Source organism: Triturus cristatus, chromosome 3_2, assembly GCF_964204655.1.
Source record: "Triturus cristatus chromosome 3_2, aTriCri1.1, whole genome shotgun sequence".
Taxonomy (NCBI): domain Eukaryota; kingdom Metazoa; phylum Chordata; class Amphibia; order Caudata; family Salamandridae; genus Triturus; species Triturus cristatus.
In genome coordinates this window covers 979,136,674-979,159,216 of record NC_140584.1, presented here as the reverse complement: position 1 = coordinate 979,159,216, position 22,543 = coordinate 979,136,674, and the positions used below count along the sequence as shown (strand labels likewise).

The window sequence follows — 22,543 nt, the reverse complement described above, 5'->3', positions numbered from 1 at the left end:
GTCTTCTGGTCGTAGATGACCTTCAAATGGGCAGGGAACAATGGGGCATATTTGAGGTTCATGGTGTGTAACTTCCTCTTTACATCTTGAAATGAAGATCGCCGCCGTTGTACTAGAAGCGTGTAATCAGGATAGAGCGATACTTGGCAGTTCTCAAACTGGATCTGTGGTGTATGACGTGCTTTTTGCAGCAGCATATCACGGTTCCTATAGTTGAGGATTTTCACAATTAAGGGTCTCGGCGGGGCTCCCACTCGCGGCTTTCCCGTGGGGATCCGATGCGCCCTTTCAACAAAAAAGAAGTTGGAGAGGCGCTCTGGGGCACATGCATGTGGAACCAATGTTCCATGTAGGTCAGCGCCTCAGTCCCTTCACTTCGTTCCGGCAGCCCTATAACGTAAATGTTATTGCGTCGTGCCCTGCCCTCCGCGTCCTCGACCCTGTCCATCAGTCCGTGACTGCTTCCGAAGGGACTGGAGCTGATTTGCATGGTCCTTGTGCTGGGGCACCTGATCTTCCAGTATGGAGCCATGATCTTTCACTGTGTCAACCAATTTATTATGGTCCGCTTTCAGTAGGGTGAAACCGGTGGTGAGGGTGCCTGTTTGCTGTTCAATAGCTCTCCTGGATTCTCTGACTTCGTTCAGTATCAAGTCCAGTTTATCCTGCGCTTCCACATCCTCTGTGGGGGAGATCGTGTTGGGTGATTGCATGCTCATAGGCGCATCTCCATCGTCCAGCTCCTGGGAGTTGGTGGCCGCTACCTCTTGAGTTTTGCCCCGTTGGTGGCCCATCGCTCCACTTCAGGTTATCGGGCCGCATGCCGTCTGAACAGCAAATCTGGGCGGCCGGGAGGCCAGTACAGGTGCAGCGGCCAAGTTGGAGTCTCCCGGGCCCCTGTAGTTAGTATCTATCACCGCTCCCACGCTATGTAGAAGATGTGAGTACAAAAAGCACAACGGGCTCAGCTAGGCATCAACTCACAGGCTTTGTGCAATAACCTATGCAAATGTACAGTTTCTCAGCTCCCACTGTGGTTACCAGGCAGGGCAGATATCATAGAGTAGAAGGCTCCCAAGGTCCCACATGGTCTGCCGCAGAGACAGGGGAGGCAGCGCACATCACAGGACTCCTTGCTGCCTACAACCACCAACACAATGCGCCCAGTTGACTGCAATACTCTGCGTGACTACTTCCGCCGACAATCACAGTCACGGGGTCACTGTTGCGCAAATTATGCCAGAGTCAATGATGGGGGAGCTGGGGAGGAAGGGAGACGCCACATGCCCATCACCTTGAGCATTGTTCCTTCCGCTCCCCCGCGGTGCCTGCTTGCCTGGTAAAAGCTCCCACATCTATGCACCATCCACAAGGCAGTCGGTATAGGCCTCTCACGCTCACCACATAGTAGTGTCAGTCTCCCAAAACAGATCACAGGTGCAGAAGCTGGGCTGGTGTCCCATGCACAGTCAGAGGCAGCACAACCCCGGGGCAAAGGGTAGTCTCAGCTGCACTCCCGTCGCGTCGTCACTGAATTGCGGGGGACTCTGCCCTTCATCAATTCAGTCTTCCCAGGGGGGCCCTGCATCACAATGGCCCACAGCCTGCCTCACCTCCCCGTCCCGGCAGGCTCTTAATCCCCGAGCCGCTCACAGGAGGAGGGGTGGCACCACGCCGCCACCCGCATCCCAGGCAGGAGCAATGGTCAGCAGTAGAGGGCCCTCATCCCAGTCTCACCCTTCAGGATCCGGCCCGGTCCAGGGCGCGAGCCGCGCTCCAGCTGCTGGCCCCGGGCAGGGCCGAGATCACTCGCAGGCTGCCGCGCCCCAGGACCAGGGGCCGGGTCTTTGGCCATCCGCTCCGCGTCCCACAGGGTAGTCTCCACTCCACGGGGGATGCCACAGCTACACCCAGGCAAATCCCAGGCTCTCATGGCCCGATGAGGTATGTTACTGGCGCCGTCGTCAAACTGCGTTGAGCTTTGGCCCTTCACCCTGCAGCAGCAGTCTCTCCGATCCCCACTGCAAAGCCTCTGAGAGCCCAGGCTGTCTCAGTTTTGGGCGCTGGTGCTTCACTCACTCGCTGCACTGCACCCGCGATTGGTTCCATACAGAAATTACAAATCAGGATGCATGATATTTCAGGATGTTTGAGCTTGGGCTCCGGAGCTCCCTCTATACGCGTCCGCCATGTTCAGCAGCTGGCCACGCCCCCCACTCTCACTTAAGGTAATGGGGTTGACTAGATCCTAGAGGAATTCTTGGCTCAACACCTACACCCATGCTACGTAAATTTAGGTACATCTAGATAGGGAAGCATCGTAGGAGTACCCACCTTTTATTATGTGTTTTCTATACTCAAATGTATTCATGTAGAACTATACCATCCTTTTACTTTCATAGTACTGTTAATCATTTATATCTTATACTGTCTAACCGTTGTTGCAGCACATCTATTCTACACCAGAATAACAACTGTTCACTAAATGATTGTTGAAAACACCCAGCTTGTTTCATTTGGTGTATCTCTCTGAGACAAACTAAGTAAGCACGATTGACTGAGCGAAAGGTAGTACATTGTTTCCACGGTCCTGAGGGATCAGGGTTGTCATGTTCTGAGGTTGCCAGACACTATTCTCTCCTCTGCTTGATAAGAGGAGACTAAAGTGGCACGGTGAGCTAGCTGATACAGAAAGGTCAGCATACCCGGTGGGGGTGATCAGAGTTCGTCTGACACCAATCCTACAGTGTATGTTGTCTAAACGCGCATATCCTGTATATCTTCTATAGGAACTACTCAACAATATGAACATACAGCAAGCGGCACCGATCTTGTCACAGACTCCTCCCTCCCTTGCAGTCATTAGGTCCCGTACATATCGGTGCTGCATTACAATGAGGAAGATTGCTCACCATTCCTCTTTGATAGAATTGAAGCCGAGCTCAGTGCTGTTCATCATTTTGAGCATTTCCCACTGAGATATTTGTAACCAGCTTTTGTTTGCAGGGTGAAGAAGGGTATTGACTACACAGGCCCCAGCTGTGCTTCCATGAACAGTTTAAATTCTTCTTGAATGTCTTTGAATTGTGCCCAGCCAAAATAGTCTGCAGATCTCCTTTCACAAGCTTGGTGCAGTAAGGTTGTTTTTTTCTTAATTGGTCTTGTAGTCTGATAGCTCTTCTCCAGGAATGATCATAGTGGGGTCTGTATGGTGACTCTGGAATAAGCTGAGTGTAGGCGTACTTGCCTCACTGCCAGTAGTAGTTCATCAGCGTGGAGGTGCCCCATTGCATATCCGTAATATATAATATCACTCTGCAGTTAGCATTAATGCCTGCTTTTTCTCTGAAATATAAGGAATACAGTGTTAGTTTCCGTACAATCAGGATTTGCCCTTTCCCTTCTAACCAAATGTATCCACCCAACTCAGTGTCTCATATTTCCTGACATAGGGTCGTCATACTTTCACTTAACCCTCCCCCATGTGACCCATTCCTTTTTTTATCCCTGAGCTGGACTACCCTACATAGGAATTCCCTGTTGGGAGGCCATTTGTTGTTTAAGAAGACCGCTCCTGTTGCACTAAGAGCCACTCTCGGTCCACAGATGGACACTGGAGCAGACGTGTTTGTGCACTAGGTAGGGGTTTTGCCACCTCCAAAAATCTTTTCTCTGAGAAATCTGGGGGCCATGTGATATCTTCCCCTATATGGCCCTCCCCACGCATCCTGTCCAGATTGGTTTGGATATCAGTGGGTTCAGTTAGGATGTATAGAGCTGTTGGGTTGATGTTATATTGGGTTATGTTTACAACTACCCTGTGTGGTGCTATCTTGTTGGGTTAGATCTTGGTCCTTATTCTAAATAGCTAGAGATGCACAAGGCATTTTGTTTTCTTAGGGGGTACTTCTTGGGCCAAGTAAAGCCTGTCTGCACCTACCACATGTGGGGTTAATGTACAGACCTAACATGACCTGGCTGATGCTTGGGAGCCAACTGTGGTCATGTGCTGATACCATTTGTGATGCAAAAGGTCACGGGGCAGTGCATGTGGGATGCTGGTGTTCTCTTTGGTGTAATTGTAGGTAACGTATGAGAGATCCCTACGCAGGGGCTTTAGTTCCCTTTTAACAAATTTCTTTTGACTCAGCAGCTCCTCTGTAGTACTCAAGTATGAGACTATCCATAGTAGGCAGATCCTACATAACCATATAAATATACATAACTTTTGTTGGGACACTCTAGTTCTAGGTATGGATCTCATGGGAGTCATCCGCTCTCCTCCGGTGGTTGTGTTCCTTCTGACCAGCTCATGGAATTTAACAGTTTTGAGTTCTAGGGTGATATCGCCATGGAAGGGCTCGACTGCACATTGGAACGACGCACCCATGCACCTTTCCCCTCCTCTTTATAGTCAAGGGTGTTAAGCAGACCCCTTGCTGAAAGCCCATGGTTTTTTCTGCTTCAGTTATGTTCTTTATTCCTTGGGTTGTGGGGGTTGATGACAATTCAGTGTTGGTGCAATTTGTTGTCCTTGTGGCTGACTTTTTTTGAAAAAGAACTTTGTTGACTGTTAATTCAGCTTAGTTTCATACGCTGCATTGTCAATGTTTTTGGAGAACCTATATTTTACCACAGGGGTGTGATCCCATCAACCAAGTAGTCGCGATCTGGAGAGGTATCGGAAGGTTACCCCTTTTGGATATGTCTTTCAGTGATTAGGGAAGTAAGGGTGATTACAATAACCATTATTAATGAGAAAGATCTTATTTTTAGAAGCAGTTGAGCCTCCCCACCCATCCTACTAGGGTGTTTTCAGGCCTTCTCCAACATTTTGTCTCTGATTGGTCAAATCAGTGTTAGGTATGTTGTGAACTGGGCCCATGAGTTCAGGGAGGGATAGGATTGTAGCTTTAGCAGGGATTCTATAGTAGTCACTAGTTTTTCCAAAAACGCCTCACCCAGTGCGTGCATAAGAGTGCAGTTGCTGTGCTGCCAATTCCCAAGTTTTTTTTCTGCTGGGAGATACCTGTCTTGATATTCCACCCAGTTGTGTTGCTGTGAGTTGTGATTTTCAGTCCTTGTATGTTCGCTACATGTGCATAGAAATGAATGTGGGAAGAGGGGTTGTGTTGCTGATTGGTGTTGCTGGTGCTTGCAACATGCCCCAGGAACACATTTTTATGTTTGTGCATCTTCCTGTTCCTGGCACGTGGTGTGCTATGCTGTCCTTATGGCATCAGATACCTGCTTTGGCTGATCTCGACCCTGCTTTTCTATCTGGAATCTTCTTTTTGGACTAGTTTTGGGTGGGTTTCTTTTAGTTTGGACATTAACTTTAGTCGCATAATTCACTGTTCTCTAGCCCCGCGGGGAGAGGATCATAGGCTACTATGCGGCCCCTTTCCCTCCCTATACCTACCCGAGGGGTCAGAAGTCAGGGCTGACTGTTTTTTTGGATTGTGCCTGCAAGGTTGGAGCAATGTGAGTGGACTATGCTAGGAATGGAAGTGAATCTGGAACGGGTGCACCCGATGCCCTGGGTTCCTTCTGGAGCAGGGGTAGAGACTTGGAAGCCTCCATCCCTGGCACCCCCATCACCCTCGAACCACACACCCCTTTCTATCTCAGCGTTTCTGGTGGGCCGCTGTGCTTAGCTATTAGCTGGGTCTCTTGAGCTCCTCCGATTAGACAGTCATTGATTGCCTAATGAAATTGGTGCACATCTTGTCAATCTCCGGAAGGGTGAAAGGTTGCATGAGCCCCCAACTGGAGTCATCGCGCTAAGGCCTCTTAGCTTATTGACTCTTGCATTTGGGGGCTGTGGAGTTTTAGGGTCTTATCTGTCATCCTAGGAGCAAAAAGAACATTGTCACCGTCACCGAGGATGGATTAATTTATTACTGAAAGGGAGTCATCCATTGATTTGGAGTCTTCTATAGCATTTGTAGCACTATCAGGACTACTCACCATGAAGAAAACGTTGAGTGTGGACATGATGCCCCAAAAATGGGGTTCTTCTGGCTTGGTGATTGGAATGCGTCCCATTAGACTTTGGCTGCGGGACCTGAGTGCCTGCTTTTTTAAACCGTTTTCTAGATGTTGCCCCGACCCCTCATCAGACCCTGGGGGATCAGCAGCAAAGTGGGGCCTGAGTTTCCATAGGTGCCTTAGTCAACCCGATTATTCTGCACTCCCACAGAATCATCATCAATGCAAAACGTAGTGTAAACCCCCGATCGACACAACCCCAAGCAGCCCTGAATTTCTAGTCACACGTAAAATTTTAGGACGACCAATACTGTCTTCTAGTCCTTTCTGATCTGATGCAATTTTTTGGGGAGAGAGAGTAGGGGATGCTGGTTGTCTTTATCATCAGTGGAGTTAAATAACTGGAGGTTAAGTCTCTGGAATTATTATTACTTGTCTTAATTTACTGGGGGGGGGGTCTATTTTACTGTGAATTTAGGCTCTGTGGTTGCATGAAGGCGCTACCTCCCTAAACTGTCACCCCTCCCTTTCGGGGTTGTGGCCCCAGTCCCTGTTTTGCTGGTTTCCCCATCTGTGGTTGCTGCTACCACGTGCCCTCCCAATTACTCGATCCATGCTGCTGCTGTGTGGTGTACGGCGGACTTCCGTGACTGAGTGTACGATATGTTATGATTACCCTGTGCTTGGTATTGAGGAGGGACGTTAACCATATCCTGTTGCATGGGGTTTTGTGGCAGGTGACCCTTATTCTCTAACCTCTACTGCTTTTGCTAGTCATGGTATGCCTTTGTACGGCATGCCTCTACCAGGTAACCCTGCCTACGGCAATAGAAGCACTCTCTAATGTCTGGTTGCTGCCAGCCTCCCTGGCCTCTACTACCTTAACCTGTTCATGTTGCTGGATACCTGTTTGGAACCTCTAATGTTTTGCGGTTGAGCACCCATTGTGACTGGTGCCATCTGCAGGCTGCAGCCATCGTGGCTCCCTCGAGAGCAGCCTTTTTCAACTTATGCTGCACTAATTTTGCTGTGTCTCTTTGGCTCTTCTCCTGCTTCTCTCTATTCTTTCGTACTTTTTCTCATGGTAGTGGCATATAGGAGCTTCTATTTCCTGCCTGGGCTTGGTATACAAACCAACTAAGCTGTACAGCCCGCTCTGTATTTCAGTGGGTAAAGCTTTCTTCAAAATATTACAGAAAAATGTGACTTGTGGGCCTGTGTTGGTCCACAGCTATGTGGTTTCCTGTCCCCATCTTTTCCTCATTCTATTCAGGAAAGTGTGATCCTGCAGTTTTGTATCTTATCCTCCTCATTATGTGTATTTTGGGTGGAATCACGGAATAGCTTCAAGACAGACGTTTTCATGCTCTCCGCTTCCCCGCTTTTGTGTTTGTTTGTTTTTTGGATTCCTTCAGAGTTTTTTTCTCCCTTTTTCCCCTCACGTGAAAAGAAGGTGTGTATTTGGGGACTTGAACTATTGGACTCACCAAATTCTGTTTGCACACAAGGATTCATCCTTCCCCTTTTGGAGTCAGGCTACGTTGTGTTTTTCCTGCTCTCAGATGACTCCACCTGCCTAAAGAGGCTTTCGTATAGAGGCTGCTTCTTGAGGTACCAACCCTCGAAAGAAAAGAGAATATATATCAGAATTTATGATAGCATGCAGTTGCCACTGCAGGGAGAGATTTGAAAACTACTTACCCGCGACACGGTCCACGCTGCCACCGCCAAGAGTCAAGGGGTGCCAGTGACCTGCAAGCGCCAGCAAGCGCCATTGTGTTTAATCCTTCGCGTCGCCGCCCCGAGACTCCAATTCCCGGCTGCCCCAGAGGCGGCGCGCTATTGAGACGCAGCGCCAGCGCCAGGAGGCGCCTATAAGTCACACTGAGGCCGGCGGAGCAGGGGGAGATTTGAAAACTACTTACCCACAACACGGTCCACGCCGCCACCGCCAAGAGTCAAGGGGTGCCAGTGACCTGCAAGCGCCAGCAAGCGCCATCGTGTTTAATCCTTCGCGTCGCAGCCCCGGGACTCCAATTCCCGGCTGCCCCAGCGGCGGCACGCTATTGAGACGCAGCGCCAGCGCCAGGAGGCGCCTAAAAGTCACGCTGAGGCCCGCTGCGCGGGACGTGCCGGGCGCAGCCCGGGCAAAGGGCGGGCCGTCTGTGGCCGTCCGAGGACGTAGGAGGACGGGACGGGCTACCCCCCTTATATTTCCCATGCCGATCGGTTACTGATAAGGACACGGTCACAAAGGTACTGTTGGAACTCAAGTACTATTTGCTTATTTTACATAGCGTCGTAATATCGCTACACATATGTGATCAATCTTACTTGCCCAAACTTTAATTGGTACTTACGGGTTGGCACAAACGCTGTCGAGTAATAGTGTGGCTTTAACTAGATAATTTCGTGAGACATGTCTAAGCAAAAGGTTTCCTCTGTGCCTAACACCATGGACAATTATCTGGTGCAGGTTGTAAGTAAAATTAACAATGATAGAAGGGCATCATTAGGGTTGTGTTGTTCTTCTATTCCCCCCACGATGGGTTCTATGTTAGATCCTTCTCTAGAATCCCCATTGCAGGTCACCAGTAGTCCCGTTGACGACATAGAGGTTCTAGCTAGTGACAGTTTCGAACTAAGCGCATCTTCTGCTACCAACCTGCAAATTAATCTCGAAGAAGAAGTAGTTTCAGATCTTGAAGTAGAGAAATCCCCATCCCCCGTCCTCCCACCTGTGACTAGAGCAGTCAGAGCATGTAGAAAAGTCCATGGCAAAAGTGGTGGGTCACGTGCAGGTAGGAAAAAGACAATCTCCGCATCTAAAAGCCTGGACAAGAATGAGGTAAAGGGGATACACGATGATAAAGAGAACGAGGATGAGCTATTCATAAAAATAGCTAGCATGGTCGATGCAAAGATTAAGGGCCTCATGTAGGTAAATAAAATTTACCGAATCGGTATTTAAGAATCGGTAAGTTATATGTAGGTAATAATTCGGTAAAATTTACCGAATCGGTAACATTCGGTATTCAAGAATCGGAATTTACCGATTCGGTAAATACCGAGGTGGTATTTACCGATTCGGTAAATACCGAAGTGTTATTTTCCGAATCGGGAAAAAAAATCACATGACTGGATGAAACAGCCAATCCTGTGCAACCACACCCCACCCAACCAGGAAGTGGCCACACCCAGGCAGGTGCACACAATTAACAGACTCTGGAGAGGCTTGGAGTGCAGAGGAGAGGCAGGGAGCCAGTGCCTGTTTGTGCAGCACAAAATCATCATGTCCACGCAGAGGACACTGAGAGATGGAGGGGAAAGGAGGAGGAAGATGAAATTCAGCCCCAAGGAAGTCCAGGTGCTGGTGGAGGAGGTGGTGAAGCAGCACCAGAAGCTGTTTGGGAGGCAGTCCCTGCAAGTGCCGGAGTCCGAAAAGCGCAACATATGGCTGGGTATCCAGGCGCAGGTCAATGCTGTGGGAGTGACCCACAGGGACATAGAGGTACTCAAAAAGCGCTGGTATGACCTGAGGATTGTAACCAAGAGGAAGATGGGGGAAATCCAGAAGGAGGCCAGCCAGACTGGAGGTGGAACCAACAGGGCACCTGCCCTCACCGAACTGGAGGAGCTGGTGGAGGCCACAATAGAGCACGAGAGCGTCGTGGGGCTTGGGGATGCCGACAGCTCTGCCAGAGCCGCCACCCAACAAGGTAAGACGAATGCACAGCAATGTAGCCCCCCCTACCCCTATCCCACATCCCCCATTGTGAAATGAGTATCCCACTCCAGTCCATGTGTTAGTGCAGACAGGCAATGCATTCTGGGAGATGTAGTCAGGGACCCCCCAACCATGAAGTGAATAGCACAGGACAACAATGCATGGTACACACATTAGCCAAAAGCAGGCAGAGGACAATGTGAGAGTGTTACATTAATTTATTGTGATGCTTGCAATGCAGCCCTTCAGGTACACTGAGCTGATGTTGCATTTCTGTCCACAGATGTGACATCGCGCAGGACAGGACATGCTGCAGGAGAGAGGGCACACCGGCCACACAGATCAGCTCTGGCCAGCACAAGTTCAGCCCAGGGAGCATTGCCACAGGCAGCCGCACCACTACCACAGGCGGGCTCACCACTACCACAGGCAGGCTCACCACTACCACAGGCAGCCTCACCTCAACCAGAGCCAGCTGCACCTCAACCAGAGCCAGCCTCACCTCAACCAGAGCCAGCCTCACCTCAACCAGAGCCAGCATCGCCACTCATGTTTGAGTCACCGGCCACATCACCGCCTGCATGTGTGAGGTCGAGGAGGCGTGCTGCCGCCAGGCTGCAAGCCTTAGACACCTCGTCTGACGACAGCAGGGGCCCGGAGCAAAATACTATGCCCCAGGATGGGAGCCATGCCACTGTGCCCTACACCTCACAGGTAGAACACACGGGTGCAAGAGGGCGCCGCAGGTCGCGTGTGCAGAGTCCACCAGCAAACATTGACAGCCATGGGGTCTTCTCGGGGCTCGAGGGCAACATGTTAAAGCAACAGCGCCTGCAAACAAAGGCAGTCATGTCAGTCCAGAGGCATATACGGGGCATGAAATCAACTTTAGACAACATGGACAAGAACATCAGCACAATGGCAGTGGGGATGGGTGAAATGGCAGCGGGCATTCGGGACATGTCCCAGTCAATCCAGCTGTTGTGCAGCAAATTAGATGCTGACAGAGATGCACGGCGCCGGGAACGGCAGAGGAGGGACAGTCACACCAGGGCACTCAACCGTCTGGCAACTGCCACTTCTCTACTCTGCCGGCGCTCTGTGTCGATGCCTGACACACTGCTGCAGCGACGTGTCTCGGGGGATGGTGCAGGTCACAAGTGCACTAGAGGTGCTATTAACAAGTCAGGCGGCCACAACTGCTGCAGGGGATGCTGCGGAGAGCAGCGACTCCAGCAGCAGGAGCAGCATCACACCCCCCGTCCCAGATACACGCAGGAGCAGCAGGCGGCTTGGGGTTGGCAGTAGTGAGGATGCTCAATCCGTGCCATCCCACACTGCAGCGCGTGTGCGCAAACATTGATGCAGCCCTGCGTAGCCAATTCCTAATGGGTGACGTAACCCTGGACTTACTCCTTGTAAATATGCAATGTTGCCAGATTGGCTTGATCTTGTTGTAATGGCGTAGTGGCGCATTATTAAACTACGTCATGACATCCAACAACTGGCTGTGTCCCCTTACTTACTCAGAAATAGTTGCATGTGATCTCTGCCCGTCTCTCTCTCCCATCTATTGCAGTTGGCACTCCAGCTGCGTTGGCCTCTGGCTGGCCTGACTCATCCTCATTGTCCTCAAAATCTGTTAGTTCCACCTCTGTACCTCCCTTCGTGGCAAGGTTGTGCAGCATTGCACAAGTGGCAATGATCTTGCAGCAGATGATGGGTGTGTACTGGCGTGCGCCTCCGCTCTTGTGGAGGCAGCGGAACCTGCTTTTCAGTAGTCCAAACGTGCGCTCCACCACATTGCGTGTAGATTTATGTGCCACGTTATATCGTCTCTCACTCTGGGTTGATGGGTATAGGTAGGGAGTGAGGATGAATGACCGGCAGGCATATGCACTGTCGCCTAGGTGAGTAAAAGGGAACCATCAGTCACATGCCTCAATACACTATGCATTGCAGGTTTCATGGGGCGTCAGTGTTACTTACCTAGCAGATATCCCTCTCCAAATTCTCCGGCAAGCAGTCGTGTGTAGATCCCACTGTTCTGGAAGATGTAGGAGTCGTGGGTGCTCCCAGGAAACTTCGCAACAATATCAGTGATGATGTTTCCTGCATCACAGATTACCTGCACATTGATGGAGTGGGTGGACTTTCTGTTTCTGTAGATGTGCTCAGTGGCAGCTGGTGGGCAGATTGGGATGTGTGTGCCATCAATACAGCCAATGACATGGGGGAACTGTGCCATGTGATAAAAGTCAGTTTTAGTTTTCTGCAGTTCAGCCTGTGTGTTTGGGAAGCTGATGTAGTGGTGCATTCTCTGCATCATGGCATCCAGGAACTTCCTGAAGAAACGGGACAGGCAACTCTGGGATACACCGCCCACCGCAGCTATCACCCCCTGGTAACTGCCAGATGCCAGTAGATGTAGGCTGCAGAGCACCTGCACATGTGGTGGTATGGCATGCGCCCTTCTTGTTGGCTGGTCCAGGAGTGGGTGCAGGTCCCTGATCAGGTCCATGATGGTTTGTGGGTGTAGCCTGTACCTTTCATGTATCTCTGCGTCAGTCAGTTGGAAGAGTGTGATGCGCTGTCTGTAGATGCGTTCCTCCCGTCTCCATATCCTCAGACCTGCTGCCTGTAGACGTAGGCGCCTTGCTATGACATACAGAGCGGCCATGTTGTCCACGCTGTTGCATTTTGGGATTGCTTATATGCACTGTTGATGCTTAGCACCTGCTTTCAATCAGTGTTAATTACCGACTCTTAATTACCGAATTTCATGGATTTCTTAATTACCGAATTTACCTACATGTCTTTTTCAGTTTTACCACTTCATATTTACCACTTCATATTTACCGATTCGGTAAATATGTATTCGGTAAATATGAATCGGTATTTTCGAACTCGGTAATTATGAATCGGTATTTACCACTTCATATTTACCGAAAACTGGTTTTTGGCCTCCTACATCTCACTTGACTAAATACCGGTCGGTAACGGCATATTTACCAAATTTCGGCCGTTACCGGCCGGTATTTGGCTACCTACATGAGGCCCTAAGTGTATTATTAAACCATTGATGGCTAAAATCGACCAGCTCACGGCAGAGGTAACAAGACTGAGCGTTCTTCTAAACAAGTCAGTGGAGGAGGTGAGTAGTATATCAACCCTGGTGTCAAGTAGACTTGCACCAAATGTGGAGCACGCTAGGTGTGGGGTAGGGGCGGAAGAAAAAGTGATTGCGAACCCTCCCCCTACTCAATTCATAGTTGATAAGGACGGTCAGAATATAGTTAAAGAAGATCCTCCACCAAGACCTATTGTTTCGCTCCAAGTGAGAGATACATTCCAATGTATCGTTGAGGCTTCCCCCCTTGTATTAGTTTTAGCTAATGTACCCACCCTGTTGCCTGGCAAAGTGGAATCTACATCTTCTTTGATTAGTAAATCGTTGCATTGGTTGTTAAATAATATGAAGATGTCTCCTTGGGGTGAACAACAACTAGCAGGGGAAATCATCATGGCAAGAAGAGTAGCATGGTTAGGGGATAACCCGAAAAAATTTGTGGGAGACTGTATAGTTCTGAATTTCTCAAACGCAGGTGTACTCCCCAACGTCCTGGCCAATATATTTCCCCCACAACGAAGGTGTACTGCTATAATCCCACTAACTCTAGAATATTTCTATCGTAAGGGAGGCAGTGAAAAGAATCCGATGAGATTAAGACCAAAGCGGATTCCTGCCTCTAACAAATGGGGTAGGAGTGACTTAAACAGCAATTGGGGTATCAGCTTGGAAAACAGATTCGGGGTCTTGTCTGATTTGAACGAATGTGACTGACTTGAAAGGGATGGTAGTTTGGAGAAAAAGATCCAAGACAAGTTTGATAGACTGTGTGCTCCTATAGCGCAGAGATTAATTTCATCGAATGCTGTTTTAATTCCCCGACCTGAAACGAGGGGAGTACCTCTCCACCTAGAGAGACAGCCTGAGAACACCGACCTAGCCCAATTGATATGCTCTAACCCTCTAGATAAATGTGACAGTTTAGGATCTGAGGCATTAATAATAGAGCCACTAGGTAGCTCATGTACTAATGCTGAGCACGAGATCGAGATGGAGGGTGAGATTCAAAGTTTTCTAACAACTCAAGACCCTCCTTGTTTCTCATCAGCTGTGGCAGGGTTGACTTTTCTTTCTTGGAACCTTGCTGGAATTAGTAATAAGTTAATCTCTCCTGAATGGTGTAGCTTTGTTGACCAGTTTGACATCATCCTCTTTCAGGAATCCTGGTCATTGGTCCCAGTACATCGTTTGGGGTTCCTTAATTTTCAAACACCCGCTATTAAAAAAACTAAAGGTCGGCCATCAGGGGGTTTGATAATTTGGATCCGCCAATCACTATGCTGCAAAATTAAGCAATAGAGCTCCCTATCAAATGACATCTTGTCAGTGAACATCACATGGGCATCTGGTCATGGAGTGGCAATTTTTAACATTTATGCTAGAGGGACGGTCGGGGGACATACATCCGATGTAATCACTGCTTTCGACCTCCAGCTCATAGCACTCCCAACCCAGCTGTCCATCATTGTGGGAGGTGATGTTAACACTACATTTGAGCCACTCGGACCTGAGGACCAATTCCTCGCTGCTGAGGAGGATAGTAAATGGGGCATCCCACAGTTGGAACTTCCCGTAGTTAAAAGATGGTCAGCAGTAGCTATCCAACTCAAAGCCTTATGCTTAGAGAGAGGGCTCAGAGCAGTCAATGGGCGTACCCCGTCTGATCGCCAGGGAGTAAAAACATTTGATAATGGTAGGTTCTCCAGTCGCATAGATTACATCCTGGTGGATATTAGAGAATGGCATAGGCTGATTGATATGACCATAATATCTAGGGTGGAAAGCGACCACAACCCTCTCTGCATGGAATTCCAAGCATTCAATGGATTTAGAGAGCCTAATTTAGGGGGGGGAAACCACCTTGGACATCGTAGCATCGAATAACATGCGCCACGTTAAATGGGGCAGATTTATTGAGAACCCAGAGAAGCTGGAGGACCTTAAAAAAGTGGTGATTGATGAAGTGGTTAACTTAAACATTCAATCGGCCAATCAAAATTTTCCCCAAATTATGCTTGAGGCTCATACCCACTTCTTTAATAAACTTCAAGGGTTCTTTATGAAGATCACAAAAGCAGACAAGACCAAGAAAATAAAAATACCTGAGGCGGGATGGTACAACAAAGCTTGCAAAGTAGCCCGCCAGATCCTCAGTACTGAACTTAGATCTAGAAATATCCCAGGTGAGAAAGGCTAGAATGATATACAGGCACACACAGAAAGTGGCCAAGAAACAGTGGGATGAGGAACAGTGGTGTGATCTGAAACATGCTTGTGTAGCCAAAGATCAAAAGCAATTTTGGGCCATAGTCAAGTGGGATAGAGAAGGGATCGCCCAACCGCCCCAAAATAATGTTGCCAACACCAGTGGGTTGATTTTTTTAGACCGCAATACGCCTGTAATCCATCCGAAGGAGAGTGTTCATTTCCCCCCACTATTTTTTATCAAAAGCAGCTATTTACGATCAAAGACGTCAACTTGGCACTAGACTGCGTGACTGGGGGGAGAGCCCCAGGGATGGATGGCATACCAGCTGATGTGTTTTTAAGTGATAGATTATCTTGGTGTCAGTATTTTCAATGGTTGGCTAATTCTGTGGCTATGGGTGCGCCTATCCCCACCTCATGGAAAGGTGCGGAAATAATTCCGGTTTTTAAAAAGGGTGACAAATCACTACCTAGCAACTATAGACCTATCAGTCTCATAGACTCAGCTCAAAAACTTATAGGTCGACTAGTGCAAAACAAATTGCAAACTTGGGTAGAAGAAAATGACATTTTGTCCCCGTACCAAGCTGGTTTTCGACCCTGTACTAGCTCTGTTGATCAGGTCTTTTATTTTTTAGCACTTTATTGGAGGAACGTGACTTTGACTAAAGGGACTCTTTACGCGGTCTTTATAGACCTGAAATCAGCCTTTGATCTAGTCCCCCGTTCCAAACTTTGGAGGGTTCTCGCTGAAGCAGGGATGGCGCCGGAACTGTTAACGCTACTTGTCCGCCTGCATGAGAAAAACTACACAAGAATTAGGTGGGGGGCTCAGGGTGAGGTGACCGACTCATTTCCTGTCGAGCGTGGTGTCCGACAGGGGTGCGTTCTGGCACCCACGCTGTTTTCTTTATTCATCAATGGCATAGTAGATCACCTTAGTAGTTCCCCCACGGATGCCCCGGTATTAGCAGGGGTTCGCGTGCCAGTCCTCATGTTTGCAGACGACACGCTGATAGTTTCCCAGACACCGAGTGGGCTTCAGAAGGCAATAAACGCGTTTGGAGATTTCTGTCAAGCGCGTGGACTTGAGATAAACACCTCCAAAACTAAATTCATGTCCCTGAATCAGCGGAAAACTTTCAGAGGTTTAATTAATTTTAACGGTATCCCATTAGAACAGGTTGAGGCATTTACGTACCTAGGAATATCTCTCCAGAGCAATATGAGCTGGAAAAGTCATATTGATATGGCTGTTTTAAAATTTCACCAGCTGGTGGGTGCAATTGCTTCTAAGCATAAATCTTCTTTAACCAAGCCCATTATTCCTGCCTTAGAAATCTACAGTATGAAAGTCATAAGTGCCTCTTTGTATGGCTCGGAACTGTGGGGTTTTTCCAACTTGAAACAACTAATATTGGCAGAGAACAAGTTTTTACGCTGTTTAGCCGGGGTTCCCCAAAGTACCCCAACTGTTCCGCTTGCATATGACTTGGGCAGGAAAAAAATAGAGGAAATAGCACGGTTACGTCCCCTACTCTATTGGAGACGGATTATGACAACTCCTGAATTAGCCCACTATGCTACTGCCCTGAAGGACATCATCAGGGTAGATCGTTACCATTCCATTTTATGGCTTAAGGAAATTAGGAGTTTGTTAACAAAGCTGGAACTAGACTACCTATGGGATGATCCAAATGGCTCAAGCTTCCCACCAAAGTCAACTATTAAAAAAATGTACTGGGATATGATTTTAATGTCTGCCAATAGTTCTGGTTCAAATGCTAAGCTAACTTATCGCTTTCTTGACATTAAACCCATACCATCCTGTGAAGCCTACTGGGATATCATAGAAAGGGTCCCCGATAGAAAACTGTACTTTCAGTTCAGAATTGGGACTCTTCCCGTAAAAGCGTTCACCCATAAATGGTCATCTACCCAGGACAATAAGTGCCACTGCTGTAAAGATCTGATTGAGGATATAGGCCATCTGCTGTTCGTATGTCCTCTGTACACTAGCCCTCGTCGTAAGTGGCTAAAACCAGTGTCTATAAATTTGGGGACACGTAGTTATAAAGAGGCCTTAAGAATACTTGAATCAGACTGTACACCCTGTATGGCAATTGCTGTCGCAAAATTTCTAGGGTGGGCTTGGATCATACGCTACCGCACTTTAAGGCCTCCAGAAATTAGCCAATGAACTTTTGACATCGAATAATGTATGACTAACTTTTAAAATCATGTTTTTTCTCTGAATTGTTTTAATCCATTGTTGTTGATATCCTTTTAATCTTGTAATCGACAGCATCATGGTTTAATGAGTTTTTTAAAAATGATTTTTATTTTGTAGTATTTAAAGAATGTGTTAGGATGTTTACATGCTTTTATGACATGCTGTCGAATAAAGCTTTGAAATTTGATTTGTTTATACTTTCCTCTGGCTTCATGATCTCTGCCATTAGCTCTCCCACATCTGGGAGGTTAGGGAATATTTCTCTCAGGACAGTCCACATCCAGTGCCTGTGCGTATTAAATGCGGCACTGTCATGCTGGGTATTTGTTAGCATGATTGCTGGCATATGAGCTTGAGTGAACAACGTGATTGTCTCCTCCCCAATTAGGTAGCTCAGCAGGCTCTTAATGTCACCTATCGCTAGGATGATACCAGCGTTATTTTTCACATAGCATGTAATCCAGTTCCCTGCCTCATCCAGCAATGACGGTAACTTTGCTCTCAAACCCTCTTTGTCCATCTGGACCCCATGGCATGTATATAATCCCCACCACGCCCTTCTGCAGTAACAGGTTTATTCTCATTGTAGGTGACTCTACAGGGTTCTTCTCAACAGAGCACTCCCTTCTTGCGGGGCATAGCTGCATGTAGAAGAAGTCCCAACTGGGGATTCCGCCTTCATGCCTGATGCAATCCTCAGCTACTGCCATGTCCTCTGGCTCAAACGATCCTTCCCTCGGCCAAGACCTGTCACATTGGTCCCTTTGTTAATAGGTCGCAAAACAGGCACACAAATGTATCACCTTCCTTTTTGTCTACTATCTCCCTCTGGGTTAGTTTATCTTTGTCATGCATCCGTGAGGAGCAGCGTGTATTCTCTTCGCTGCTTCACTCATGTGTACGCACAGGTGTCATTTTATTTTTTCTGTGTCATGAGTCGGTAAGTACCAGGCTGCCTTGTTCCCTTATTTCTTGGTCAGCCCCTCTCCTTTGTCGATCAAACAGTGTGGCTCTGATCCATGCTAGTAGCCTTTCCTCTACCTCTGATTCTTCCCAGCGCTGCGCCTTGTACATGGACCCACCTCCCTTATGTAAAGAGCTCACTGTCCTGCACTCTTGCTCTAACTCCTGGTTGCGTGCCCTTTCTCTCTCAAGCATCAGCTCACGCCTGTCTTCTTCATGCCATCTGGCCTGTCTCTTTTGCTCTGAGCTACACGCTGCTTTTGTTGGCCTGGCTTCACCTTTAAATTCACTCTTTTTTTCCTCCTCGACTACCTGGGCAATCCCTGTAGCCTCACCCTCGTCATCGGTTCCCAGGGGACTGGAGCTCCCTTCCTCTCCAGAGCTTGTAGAGCCGCTATCAAGAATTGCCACAAACTTTCCTGACACTCGTTTACGCTCACCTGAACCAGTGGGGGGGTGTATTTTACTAGCCTTTGAGGTGTCACATGTTGAGTGCTGTGGACGGTGCGTGGAGCTTTGATTCCTTCCCTAGGTACTTAGGCTGCGCTGGAGGCTTCTGAGCTTGCTGGCTTTTGGTTTTCTCAGGCTTAGACCTAACTGTCCTTTTCCAAGTGGGGGGCTTGTGGTGGGCTTCTACTATTGTTTGAATATCCTGATGCAGGGGAGCTAGTGTGAGTACATTCATCCCTGCATATAGTGAGGAAGATTCAGACACCTTACTTACTATCAGCATTGTGGGGCTATCGGTTTTAGCTTCTCCAAAGATAGCCGATAGATCTAACATAGACACTCTTTTGTTTTTCTTTTGTCCCGCATATTTAGGACCTGATTACAAATCGGCGAACCGTAGTGGATGTCTCTGGACTGCCAGACTGGCGGGCCACCTGCTGTATTATGAAAACAGCAGTGGGACACCACAGGACCTCGCAGCTCGTTCCCACACCACCAAAGTCGAAATTAGGCCATTAGTCTTTATATGTGTTTTTGTATGTTCAATCATATTAATATCAAATGGTCCCTCCTTAGAACAGGAAAATGTGTGTTTCTGTGTGTATAAATGGCATTCTTGGCAAAACGTTTTAATTCTCTTTATCTGTTTGGGGAACCTAGTTTCAATGCTTATGCTTTAATGGGGAATCCATGTCAATTTTAGCAGTTTGGATAAATATAATTAAATGACGTTTTGTAGTTTTGTTTGTCTAATCATAGTGGCAATCGTACATGGTGCACTCTTACAAATGACATACTAGGATCTCAGCGCTTACAATATTTGCATCAAACAGTTCGACAGAACATTTCAATAAAAACAAGACAAAAACAAGATAAAAATGCATATATAGTATTACAACATAGGGCAAATATGCGATATGTTAGAATAGCATCTGCACAATCTCCATTTTTTCACAGAATACAGTTTACACTAAACAGCTAATACATCATCACATACATAATACAGTTCAATATTGGTTGACAGAAAAAATTACTTTGGCCAAAAAATGAGTACGCTCTCAGCATATGTTATTCTCTAAAAAGAGAAGACTTGCGTAGAGCACATTTCTAAGTGAGCTGGATACCAATGGTGTTAATCATAGAAACAATATTGTAATAACTCAGAAATCACCGGCCCCTCTTGGCCACACACAAGTTACGCCCGGTTTCCTGGGTACAACTTTTTCCCTATGTCCCTATGTTAAACATCCAGGGTCCAAGCTGGATGTACCTCCCATACTCCTTTCAGATACCAAGAAACCTCTTAGCACTGGGAAACCGTTGAATTGAAAAACTATGAGACTGAGGTATCAAATCCACCCAATCAGTATAGTTATATATAAAACATCAAGGTCCTAGGAGTTATCAAGGGCTATCTGCACCTTAACTAACGTATTCAGTACTCATCTATCGAAAAAGTGACTTCCGCAGGAACGCCTCGAAGGCTGCCTTTACGACTGATTCAGTTAGGACAAATAAAATAGATAATATGCCAGATCCTGCCAGTGGCACAAGTGCTAATGTTATCTTTTTGTGCTTCTCTCTAGTGTACTATTCGCCAAATGCTTTAGACTATGTTTGATGTTCTGGTTTAGTCTCTTACCCTCTGTGACAGCTGCTTCAGACGGACCTCCACAATGGGGATTCAGCAGAACTTCCCATAAATTGCAGTGTCTGCCCACCTTTCTTATTGCGCAATCGTGAAGCCATCTTGGCGGGGTATCCTTCCTTCGGCTGTTGTCGGGTTCGAGGTCCCAGTCCCTCCTTGCTGGCTCACCAAAATGTTGCATCAGTTCAAAATTTGTTAAAAAGAAAAAAGACAAGAGGTGTTTGGCAAAACAGGAAGAGTTTGTTTAATAAAACATTATCGGCAGGAGAGCAGTTACAGACACAAGTTCTGTGGACTCTCTCAATTTACAAGTGGTATGTGTCATTTTTATACACAAAACATGATGGGATATAAAAGCTTCCGGCATACCATATATGGTGAGGAATGTTGGTTCCTGCCTCTGGAGTCGTAAACTAATTGTCTAACGGTTACCACAGGTGGGTCCCGACCTTGCATGGACACAATGTGACCAGTGGATAACATGTCCAGATGTCCAGCGGGGGGGAGCACGTGATCACTGTGTGTGCTATGTCCTGATTGGCTATGTGTTCCTAAGTCATGTGGCATCTGACTTTTTATGGTGTTTTAGGAGAGCATGTATCCCCTCCGGCCATGTGTGCTTTAGTGGGATAATATCCCTTGACGCTTGTGAAATCGCTGTGCCTATCTGTGGGATTAATCAAGAGTTTCTTGCCCTAGTATTTGCCTGCCAGCTATGCACCCTGCCACCTGTGACCACCTATCAATCGACAATCCCGTGCTTTAGTCTCAGGGCCAGATTTACTACATATTTGCGAGTCGAGGTTGATGTGGAGCTCACAACGGGTGATTCTGTAAAGACAATATTTTATTTTATTGATGAATGCATCGATTTTCATAGTAACAAAAGAAATGGGTAATACATTTTCAAAATACCTTTTTTTGATGAGATGCACGCCCATGGTCGGACCGCCATTGAAAGGATATCTGAAAGGGACAATGTCATCCCTATGGCGGTGCCTGAGCAAGCGCCACCCTTATTGTAGGGTATTACATTCCAACTGACTGTTAGACAGGCTCCTTGAGCCAGTTGAAAGCGTCGGTCAGTCCCTTTGCATCTTGCCTCTGACCACCCGCATCATAATACGGTGGTCGGACTGCGGACCTGGTCCGACCGACATCGTAATGAGGCCCTTTGTCTTGAATGTATATTTGTTTGCTATTCACACATCTGTTATGTTTTTAATTTTTAAATATGTCTTGTTATTAATGTCCTGCTCTGTAAGATAATGCAATTTTAGTGACTGTAAATATGTTTTCATCTGACAATTGGCTTTTGTAGGTTTTTCAGTTTGTACAAAATGTTTAGTTGCATCATAATTTGTCTCATGTTTTCACTACCGAATATATGTAGTTTCATGTGAATGTGTCTAGTTTAATGAAGCACATCATTGTAATTGAGATAAACTAGGGTTTGTTTCTATTAATAAAACGCTGAATAATGTTTTCAAAATTAGATGTGTTGTATAGAAAGTAAAAATACAACATTATTTTAGGATGTACTTTCATACCAAATTACTGTTTTGAAATTTTATATATAATGTATTATTTGTATTTTAATAATTTCAAGTGTTTGCCATCTTTGTTCTTTGTTTCTTGAATTATGAATATATCTTCTATATTGTTTTGATAAAGTTTAATTAACATATTTCATGTAACTAAAAAACAATTCAATGTGTTTCTTAATATGTTTCAGAGAAAGCATAACTATCTCCTGAGCTGCGGCCTGCCAGTGAAGCTGCAGTCTCCCAGTCAGCGAATAACCTGAACTCATATCTGCCCTCCTTGGATGATGACACATTTGGAAAAATCCTGGACACTCTCAACAATTCCCCTCCTGACCTGGCCAGGGCTGAAGATGTTGGTGTATTTCTAGGTGATCCAAGCCAGACTTGTTCACATCCTGCACCTATCCAGCATGCTGCAGAACAACTGAATGATCCAGAGGTGAACATTCAGGGAAAAGGGGTTCAGCAGTTGATGTTGGAGGAAGTCAGGTCAGGGATGTAGAATTAACAACCATTTTTGAAGGAGGCCAGAAGTGTCTCAGCCTCAACAAGGGCATTTCAAAGGCAAAATGACACACTGATTATTGGCTTCAGGGAATATATGCTTCCCTAGGAGATATAGCTGAAGTGATGAAGGAGAGTTCAA

General features: G+C 47.0%; 1 long non-coding RNA gene across 1 annotated transcript in view; it reads left to right on the top strand.

The window, feature by feature from the left end:
• LOC146858927 (uncharacterized) overlaps nt 1-22,543 on the top strand; it is a 122,608-nt gene that overhangs the window by 77,623 nt on the left and 22,442 nt on the right. The window contains exon 2 of the long non-coding RNA XR_014980043.1: nt 22,086-22,336. This is a non-coding gene — a long non-coding RNA (uncharacterized LOC146858927). The remainder of the gene's footprint in view (nt 1-22,085; nt 22,337-22,543) is intronic.